The sequence below is a fragment of the Pinus tabuliformis genome, chromosome J, assembly GCF_031772625.1.
Source record: "Pinus tabuliformis cultivar Carrire ecotype Pingquan chromosome J, CPIR1, whole genome shotgun sequence".
NCBI lineage: Eukaryota > Viridiplantae > Streptophyta > Pinopsida > Pinales > Pinaceae > Pinus > Pinus tabuliformis.
Window position 1 is genome coordinate 820674281 of NC_142295.1, and position 9975 is coordinate 820684255.

Genomic DNA, 9975 nt, shown 5'->3' on the forward strand with positions numbered 1-9975 from the left:
AGAAATCATCAACAAAAATCACATAATACCTGTGTTTTGCTGTCGAAGCAACTGAGAAAGGTCCACACACGTCTGTGTGAATTCTCTCAAGGATCTTCGTGGTGCGACTATCCTTCTTGTGAAAGGTGGCTTTCACAAACTTCCCCAAAGTACACCCCTTGCACTGATCTGACTGCGCAAGTGTGCCTTTAGGAAGCCCTGTAGTGATCTACTGTAGTATCTTCAAGGCTCCATGGTGAAGGTGACCCAATCTCCTGTGTCACAACTCGCCATCATCCCGGCTCACCAATCCTTCTGCCTTGCCTGCCATTGCTGCGCATCCATCTACATGCAACTGATAAAGGTTCCTCACTCGAACCCCTATCTTCCGGGTCTCACCAGTTGTCTTGCTGCGCAGGAAAGCCTTTCCCTCCCTGAAAACAACATCATACCCCTTGTCTTCTAACATCGCCACTGAGATAAGATTCTTCTTCAATCCTGGAACATGCATGACTTCCTTCAATACGAAGGGTTTACCAGACTCCCTCTCAAAGGAAATGGTACCGATACCGGTCGCACTGTATCTACCATCATTGCCCATCTCGATGTGCACTCCAAGATATTTGTCCTCCAGATCAGAGAACAAATCTCTATCTCTCGTCATGTTAAAAGGCGCACCACTGTCCAAGAACCACACCGATCCCATCACACTTGAAACCAAGCATGCGATCAATGAAAAATCAAGCTCAAACTGTGAGGCTAGAGCCTCTCCGGCTGAAGATCCAACAACCTGCTTGTTCTTCTTCTTCTACAGACAATTAGTGGCATAGTGTCCGTGCTAGTGACAGTGAAAACACTTCACCTTGGACATATCCTGCTTCTTGCCTTTCGCACCAGACTGAGAAGCTTTCTTGTTCTTCCCCTTCTTTGCTTTGGCAGCCAAAGCGCAATTCTCTTCATCAGATACCTTTGATGAAGATCCATTCTCACCTTTATTGTTTCTGAGTTTATCCTTGAGCGCCAGGTCACTCTTGCTTTGGAATAACATGTGCAATCCGTTGAAAGACATTTCAACAACACTGCTGCAAATTCGATTTCCACCAGCTCAAACTCAACTGCTTCCAATCTAAAATTCGTGAGAACAAAATATTTCTCGTACAGAGATTGACTGTATGGGCATTCACCAGATATCTCACCTTCCAAAGGAAGGATGAATCCATAGGCTACCTGGCTCGATTACAGACTCTGCCTGAAGAAATAGAATGTAAACACTTCCTGAATAGTAGATCTGATGATCAACAACTCTGATACCATGTAGAACTTCTTCTACAAATCAGCTAGCTCTGATACCATGTAAAAATTTTGAATAATTTAACACATATTCAACAGAGATTATCCTGATCATGTACTATTGCGGAATATATACACAATACATAAGCTCCTCTATGTTGATCATCAATATAGCAGCATCAATAACAATAAAACATTAAGAGCATTCACACATTAACACAGTATGTAACCTGGGGAAAGCATCTCTCTAAAAACCCCAACTATCTGTATATTAATGATTGAGACCATGTAACATTACAAAGTACAATGCTTATCACAAGAAATCCAGTACCAACTCCACCTGTTACACAAAATACAACTAAGATCTGATCTCCAAATCTATTCCACTGCTTGCCTGCCTCCATTGCTCAATACCTGCTCAAGAATGAATGAGAATGGTTTACCAAACTCGTATTTCACCTCCAAAGAATCACTGACATTGTGTAAGACGTGAGAAGAGGCTATAATACTGGGCAAATACATGAGCAAACTCATTGGCATACCCAATCCCTTGATTTTGCAAGATTTGATGCACAACTATAGTCACAACTGATAGCAATCTGATTCTCTAACACTTGTCCCTGTTGAACTGAACATGCACTGACATGCAACTGAGTTAAATGATGTATTATATAGTTGTATTATGAGTTAATAATTAGTTTAACAACTCATCATTAGTCTATTTGCAGTTAGACTAACTACAACTAGTTTAACCAAGTCAAACCGAACACAACTCCATCAACTCCACAATCAACTCCACCAAACTCAATTGATTGAGTTCTAATTGAAGTCATGCATGCAACAACTCAACTAACTCATAAGAAAAGCGTACTTCCTTCTGACAGCTGCATGGGCCACATCTGTAGCTCAAACTGAAGTGCTCCAAGAGAATAAGATCAAGTTTATAATCCAAATATTATTATGAGACAATAATATTTGACTTTTCTATTTTGGACAGCCAGTCTAAAAATAGACTTTGATCACTCCTGCTGTGATCATCTCTGCTGTGATCACTCCTACTGTGATCACTCCTGCTGTGGTCACTCCTACTGTGATCACTCCTGCTGTGGTCACTCCTGCTGTGATCATCCCTACTGTGGTCACTCCTGCTGTGATCATCCCTGCTGGGATCCAAAAATAGAACTTGCGCCATAATTTGCCTGCGGGCCCACTTAGTGAAGACAACTCTTTTCACTAAGCTCCATCATCTTGTTGCAATCTCAACAAAATCTTCTTCTCTACCTTCCCGATCGAACTATACGAGTGGATCGCTAAATTGGCAGACGACCAAGGAAGGTGGAGGCTTGACGGTCTGATAGTGTGGACCCAGAGCTTGTGTGGAGGTTGGAAGCTTCTGAAGATAAGATTGCGCATGTAGTTGATCACTGGCTTAATTGAGTCATCGGAGGATTTGTTACAGAGTTCACGGTTTATACCTCAATCAGTTACAGTGAAGCAGAGTGACGCTTCTTCAAGGGACCACGAGGTAAGTATTTAAGATCTTTGAATACTTGGATTAAGATGCTCTTGTGTGAAAATAAGGTTATGCCATTACCTTAATGTTTGGATCTACGCAAAGTGGATGAAGCTTTAGAAATCAAGGAAGAACAAGTCCTGAATATAGTCCATTGATTGGACCTCCTTCAAGTGACGACGAGGGAGCAGCACAAGCTTCACTGCAAAGCGCTGTCCAGTTGATAAGGCAGGATTTTTCGTGGATACCTCATCCGCCCACACCACCTCCACCTTCACCTCCACAACATACACCTTCACCCACACCGCCACCACCTCCGCCATTAGTCAACATGTCGAATATGATGAAGTTGTTGGTTTTCAAGGGCTTAGGAAGTGAGGATCCGGATCAGTTTTGGTTTTTTGCGAAGGTTGTGTGACAACACAACAAATTATCAATGACAATATAAAGAATGCACAGTTGGTTACCACTCTACAGGATCGCGCGCTGACATGGTACATTAAGTATTGCACTGATAACCCGCTGACATCATTAACAGACACTCAAACCACTATGAATAAAGAATTTGGTAATCCTAAGTCTAAATCGCGATCAATAATTGGATTTAAGGAAATCATGATGAGGCCCATTGAAATGCCCGAGAATTGGATCAAAGATTGAAGTGCCAGATCCGTAAAGATAATATGAATCTCACAGATAGTCAACACCGCGAATGGTTTGTAGCCTCGCTCTTGCCCCACCTAATGGTTGCTTTATCACAGCAAAAGATAGGAACTCAGGTGGAAGCCCTGGAAATTGCAAGAAGATTGCATGAAACACCTAATCAGGACGCTTCTTTGGGAGTTCAACAGATTCACGCAGAGTTGCAGAACCTTTGCTTGGAGTTGCAGAGCTTGAAAAAGGAAAAAGTGGCTCGGCTGGAGGTATGCGAAGAAGTTTGGTGGCTCAAATGTAAAACCAGGGGCATGATAAAGATCACTGCCCTATCTTCACGAATTACATCACTAGGAGGGGGCCTATGCCCCTAAGGTAGGAAGCTCCAGCAGGACCAAGCGCAGGGCCCGTGATATGGTACGCTATTTGTTAAGTAGCTAAAAAACATGTAACAAAAAATTGTCATTTCCTGCAAAAATTTGTACAGACACAACAACGATTGTTCTGCGATATCTGCAAATCAGTGGGCCACGATGAGCACCACTGTCAAAGCTATGGATTAATGATGGAGAGAATGCCTATGTATCCAATGCAAGCAGAAACTCGACCTCCGAATCAGGATGCTAGGGGAATGAGTGGAGGATATCAGGGGCATGGACGAGGCTGAGGAGGAGGAGGACCTGGTAGGGGTTGGGGGCAGGTCATTTGCTATAATTGTTGAACTCTAGTACACTACACTTGGGAGTTTAAAAATCAGACACGCCCGTCATGTCAAAAATGCACTTAGTTTGACCACACAATCGAATAATGCCCCATGCTAATGGCTAAGATGCAGGAGAAGAAGGCGCAACCTTAGCATCCTACCCAAAACTTACAGATGATGAGGGTCAAGCCCCGCGAAGAGGACCCAAATGTGAATATCGTACTATGAAGTGGGATCGCAACTGGTGATGATAAAGGAAAGCAGCCTGAAGAAGGTGGATGGGTCCGCAAGGCTCCAGAAAAGGAGGTTGGATTTGATCTAAAGCGTGCAAAGGAAATGTTCATGGAAGCAAATAAAAGCTTTGCTGATGCCTCTACCTCAGGAAGTCAAAACAAACTGCCAGATACTAGCGCGCCTACAGAAGTTGACCCATTTATGCTTACCACATTCTTGGAAACTTGTATGAAGTTACTTCGTGATAGCAAGGCTGTGAAAGGGCTACAAGAGTTGATAAACAAGTGTGCTAATAAGGATAATGCTCTTGATGGACCGCGGGTAGTCAGAAAGATTGGTAAGCATAAGGCAATAATGGGGTGCGAGATGAGGCTTACCGCACGAATAGGAGGCTATGAGATGGACCAGGTTATTATGGATTTAGGGTCTAACGTGAACGTATTTCCTAAACAAACCTGGGAGAGAATGGGGAGACCCGCACTTCAGTGGTATCTGATTCAACTGAGTATGGTGAACCATCAAAATATTATCCCTATGGGACGATTGTAGGGAATTACTGTAGATATAGAAGGTGTGAGCGCGCTAGCCGATTTTTAAGTAATAGAGATTGTTGATGATAGCAATCCATACTAGCTCCTAGGAATTTATTGGGCTGTCGATATGAATGAGGTCATCAATTTGAAGAAGTGGACAATGTCGTTTGAAAGGAAATCGCTCCGCATTGTAGTACCCTTGGACCTTGTAGAAGGACCGCTCTATACTGAATCGGTCCGCGACTATGAGGAGAGTGATGATGATTTGGATAAGATCTATAAAATAATAGCGCGAGACCAAGACTGGGTTAATTCGACAACTGATGGATGAATTTCATGGGACCGCGGAAGTTCCTCTACCTCGGACTGAGATGAAGAGTTGGAGCATTGGCAAAACAGGCTGCATGAAGCATCCACACCGCGCTGCAACATTATGACCAAATTGCTGCGTTGTGTCATCGGAGGTATGAAATTTGCCTTATTACAATGGTTTAACTGACATGGATAAATTTTTGGATGCTTTTGAAAGAGAATTTCTAGAGGATTACCGCTTTCAGGCGTTGGACTGGGCACTGTGCGCTACGCCTGCTCGGTGGTGGGGTACACACAAAGACAACTTTGATGAGTGGCATGATTACAGAAGGATGATGAGAATGCGGTTTGGTCAACCTAAAGTACGGGTAACTAAGAAGTAAGATGGAAGGAATGATCCACGTGATCACTTGGCCAAATGGACTAAGGTTTATGGAATGGATCCACAACCAGAATGGGTGCTTTTATTTTGTCACACTCTAGACATAATCCTTATGAATTGGTATTTGGAGATGGAGCTCCACCACGACACCATTGATCTAGGTGGATATTGGTGGCCACCCACCTATTCCACTTGGACCCCCATAATTGTTTCTTTTAGTTTTTTCAGTTTCCTTATTCGTAGCACAATTTACTATTTTCGACAATTTTTCGAGTCCTAAACTTTCGGAGCCGTTTTAAGGCTCTAAACGACAGTTTTTGGGAAAACTGGGAGAAATATGGGTCATGGACAGATGTTTCTCACTCAAAAGTTGTAGTCCTCAGATAGATCTTTCTAACGAAGTACTGTGTGCGTCAAACGGAGATCGTATGCCAAAGTTACAACCCCAGGAATTTGATGTACCAATTTACCCAAACAGGGCCCATAGTTTGGCGCTTCATCTCGTTGGGTTAGGTTTTTGTATGGTTAGTGTTTTCCATTGTTTGTCAATAATAAATAGGCCTTGGAGCCTCATTGTAACACAATTCAAATGCATGTAGCTGCCACATCTCTTCTCAGGGATATGCTACCATCGCCCGAGCTAGGCTTATTTCCATTCTGCTTGTAAGCATATTTTAGTATTTGATATTAATGAAATGAAGCGTTATTTCTACTGCATATTTGTGTTTATGGTTATATCTGTAATTTTTTGTGTTATTTTTTAAATCCAGACCAGTGGTATTAGAGCGATCTGTTCTTTCTCTTTTTTTCTTTGCATGTCCCCAACGAGGTCAGGATATAAGGAGCTAGGGCTCTATTTGGTTGAACCTTTGCATGATCAGCCTCGCAAGCCCCGATGACCACCCATGGGGGAAGAAAATAAAGACGAGGGGGAAGGAGATGATTGATAACTTTTCCCAGATCCTTCAGCGGTTTCCCACCAGTGGTGCATCCACATCCAACAGCCACTCTGAAAGGTCCACTCCTTTTAAGGTACAAGTAAACTTTGACATTCACATATTTGAAGGCCAAATAGATGCAGACGCCGTAGATACATGGTTAAATATGCTAGAAGGATATTTTTCTGTTCATGATTTTTTCAGCCGAGAAAATATTACTTTTTCTCTTCTCAAACCCGCCCTCCATGTCAAGGACTAGTGGGAAACCTACTGTGAGAAGAAGGATGAAAGTATGAGCTCAATGTTTTTAGTTGCACCCGCTTGGAACTCATTCCAAGATGCCTTCAAGGAGTAGTTTTACCCTGTCAGGAGCTATGAAGATAAATACATAAAGTGGATAACGTTGCAATAGGGAAGGGACCAAGATGTGTTGGAGTTTACCAATGTTTTTAGAACCCTTCGCACGAAGTTGGGTATCAAGGATTTTGAGAAACGTTTGGTTCTCAAGTAACGCAACTGCCTACACAGATACATCCAGGACGAGATGGAGTTCCTGGACATCTCCTCGCTCAGCATGGCATACCGATATGCTGCCAAGATCGAGCAAATGTTTAGACAGAAGAAGCGAGACTTTGGATATGCAAATCCGAAGCAAGGGAAAGGTGCCTCCAAACCGTAGAACAAAGGACAAAGCCAAGGCGGGGTGGCCCAAGACAACCCACCAAAGCTACAAGCAAATAACAACACCACGAAGCTGAAAAGGACACAGGAAAGTGGTGTGAGTTCCATAAGAGCTCCACTCACAACATAAGTGAGTGTCAGGCCAAGCAGTCACTGGTGGCTGAGCTAAAGGCTTCGGAATCAGATGCATGTTCCGACTCTGAGTTAGAACTTTACAAGGGGAATGATAAAGGGAAGCCGATTATCGATGTGGAGCCCAACGCCATCATTGCCACCCTGAAGATCCAGAAGGGGGAACTTGAAGATCCAAAGGAGGAGGAGCGCCTCTTCCACTCCAGATGTGGGTAAAGGGTTCCTCGCTACAGTTCATTGTCGACAGTGACAGCCAAAAGAACCTCATTTCGACAGAGGTCGTGAAGTGGTTAGGCTTATCGACCACAACACACCCACAACCATATACCATCGGGTGTCTTCACCAAGGACGAGATCTTCGTGTGAGCGAGCAGTGTCGCCTTCCATACAACATCAAGCCCTTCACGGATGAGGTATTATGTGACGTTTCTCCCCTTGATGTTTGTGATGTATTATCAGGCAAACCATACTTGTGGAAGCTACATGCTATGTATGAGTCAAGGCCTCATGTTGTTATTGTTACTTTGGGAAATTAGTTGTACAGGATACCAGAGGTAGCACTGCCTACCACCATCTCTTTGGTTACTGCAAAACAATGCAGTAAGCTCATTTCCAAAACTGGAAAATTTTTCTCGATGATACGCCCTCAGGGAAAGAAGAAGATGGTGGCCATGACCTCTAGATAGGGCCCCTCCACACAACAACAGCAGATGGACAAGGTCATGGAGGAGTACAAGGACATCTTCACCTCCCCCGCAGGGGTGCCTCTGCATTGTTAGGTCAAGCACTCCATTGATCTGACCCCAGGTGCATCGCTGCCCAATGGACCAATCTATTGGTGCTCTATTATGGAGAATGATGAAATCAAGAGGCAAATTCAAGAGTTGCTGCAGAAAGGTCACATATGGCCGAGTTCATCACCCTGTGGGAGCTAGATCGTGTTGGTACAAAATAAGGATGGGACTTGGAGAATCTGTATTGACTATTGGGCACTGAAGAAGATCACTATCCATAATAAGTACCTAATCCCACAAATCGATGACCTTCTGGACCAACTCAAGGGAGGGAAAAAATAATTCAGCAAGATCGACTTGACATTCAGATACCACCAGGTATTAATCGTACCCTCTGATGTGTGGAAGACTGCCTTCAAAGCCAAGGAGGGCCTTTTCGAATGGTTGGTTATACCTTTCGGGTGGACGAATGCTCTGGTAACCTTCATGAGGCTGATGGATGACATCTTGCAACCATTCACCAACTCATTTGTAGTGGTATACTTGGATGACATCCTGATCTTCATCCAGAGTTGGGAAGAGCACCTCCACCACATCCGACAAGTTCTCCAAACACTGTGGCAACACAAGTTATGTACCAATTTGGAGAAATGCACTTTTGGAATGACCCAAGATTAGTATATGGGATACATTATTGATGAACGGGGGGTGCAAGTGGATCCCGCCAAGATCCAGGTCATTCAGGATTAGCCAGCTCCAACCACTCTGACAAAGCTCTGTAGCTTTCTGGGCCTTGCCAATTTCTACCACAAGATTGTGTTGGGATTCTCTCATATCACTTGGCCCTTGAGTCAAGTCACCAAGGGAGGAGCGGAGGCAAAATTATTTTGGTCTAAATCTCAACAGAAGGCATTGACAGAGTTGAAACATCGCCTCTACTCTGCACAAATGCTCACAATACCAGAATTGCAACAACCATTTGAGATCAAGATAGATGCCTCTGACTATGCTATTGGGGTAGTCCTTACTCAACAGGGGCATCCAGTGGCATATCATAGTGAGACACTTTTAGACACAGTCCAGAAGTACCCCAACTATGAAAAAGATATGTATTCCATTGTGCAGGCCTGCCAACAATGGAAGCATTACATTTTGGGGAAGGAAACGATCATCTAGACAAACAGACGCAAGGGAAGTTGCAGAATGATCGCCATTAGAAGTGGTCCACATACCTACAACAGTTCCATTTGAATATCAAGTATAAGAAGGGCAGCACCAAGAATGTCACAGATTGCCTCAGCGGTCCACCGATCATGGCGCTAACCACTGTACTCAACTCTTATGGGCACTAGACTTTAGATTGACCACTTCTCTACAAAAGCAACCCAGAATTCGGCCACACATATCAGACACCCTTGGAGGGTCAGAAAGTTCTAGATTTTCACCTCCAGGATGCCCTGTTATGCCACCTAGGACACCTTTGTGTTCCTTCAGGTGAGCATGCCAAGATGATTTGGGAAGCGCACTACAGTCGGGCCGCTGAGAATTTCGAGGTCGAGAAAATGGTGGCAGTACTACATAAGTATTTCTATTGGCCAAATCTTTGATGGGATGTTGAGAAGTACAATAGAGCCTAAACTGTCTGCGCCAATTCCAAACTGACCATTAAGAAGCAAGGCCTCTATACTCTGCTGCCTACCCCTAGTCAACCTTGGGAATACATCTCCATGGATTACATGTCGGGCCTTCCTTCTACTAAGCATGGAAACGACTGTTTTTTTGTGGTCATCGACAGATTCTTGAAGATGGCAATTATGACAGCATGCAAGAAGAATATTACAGCAGAAGTCATTGCTAAACTCTTCTTTGAACGAGTGTGGGTACACTTTG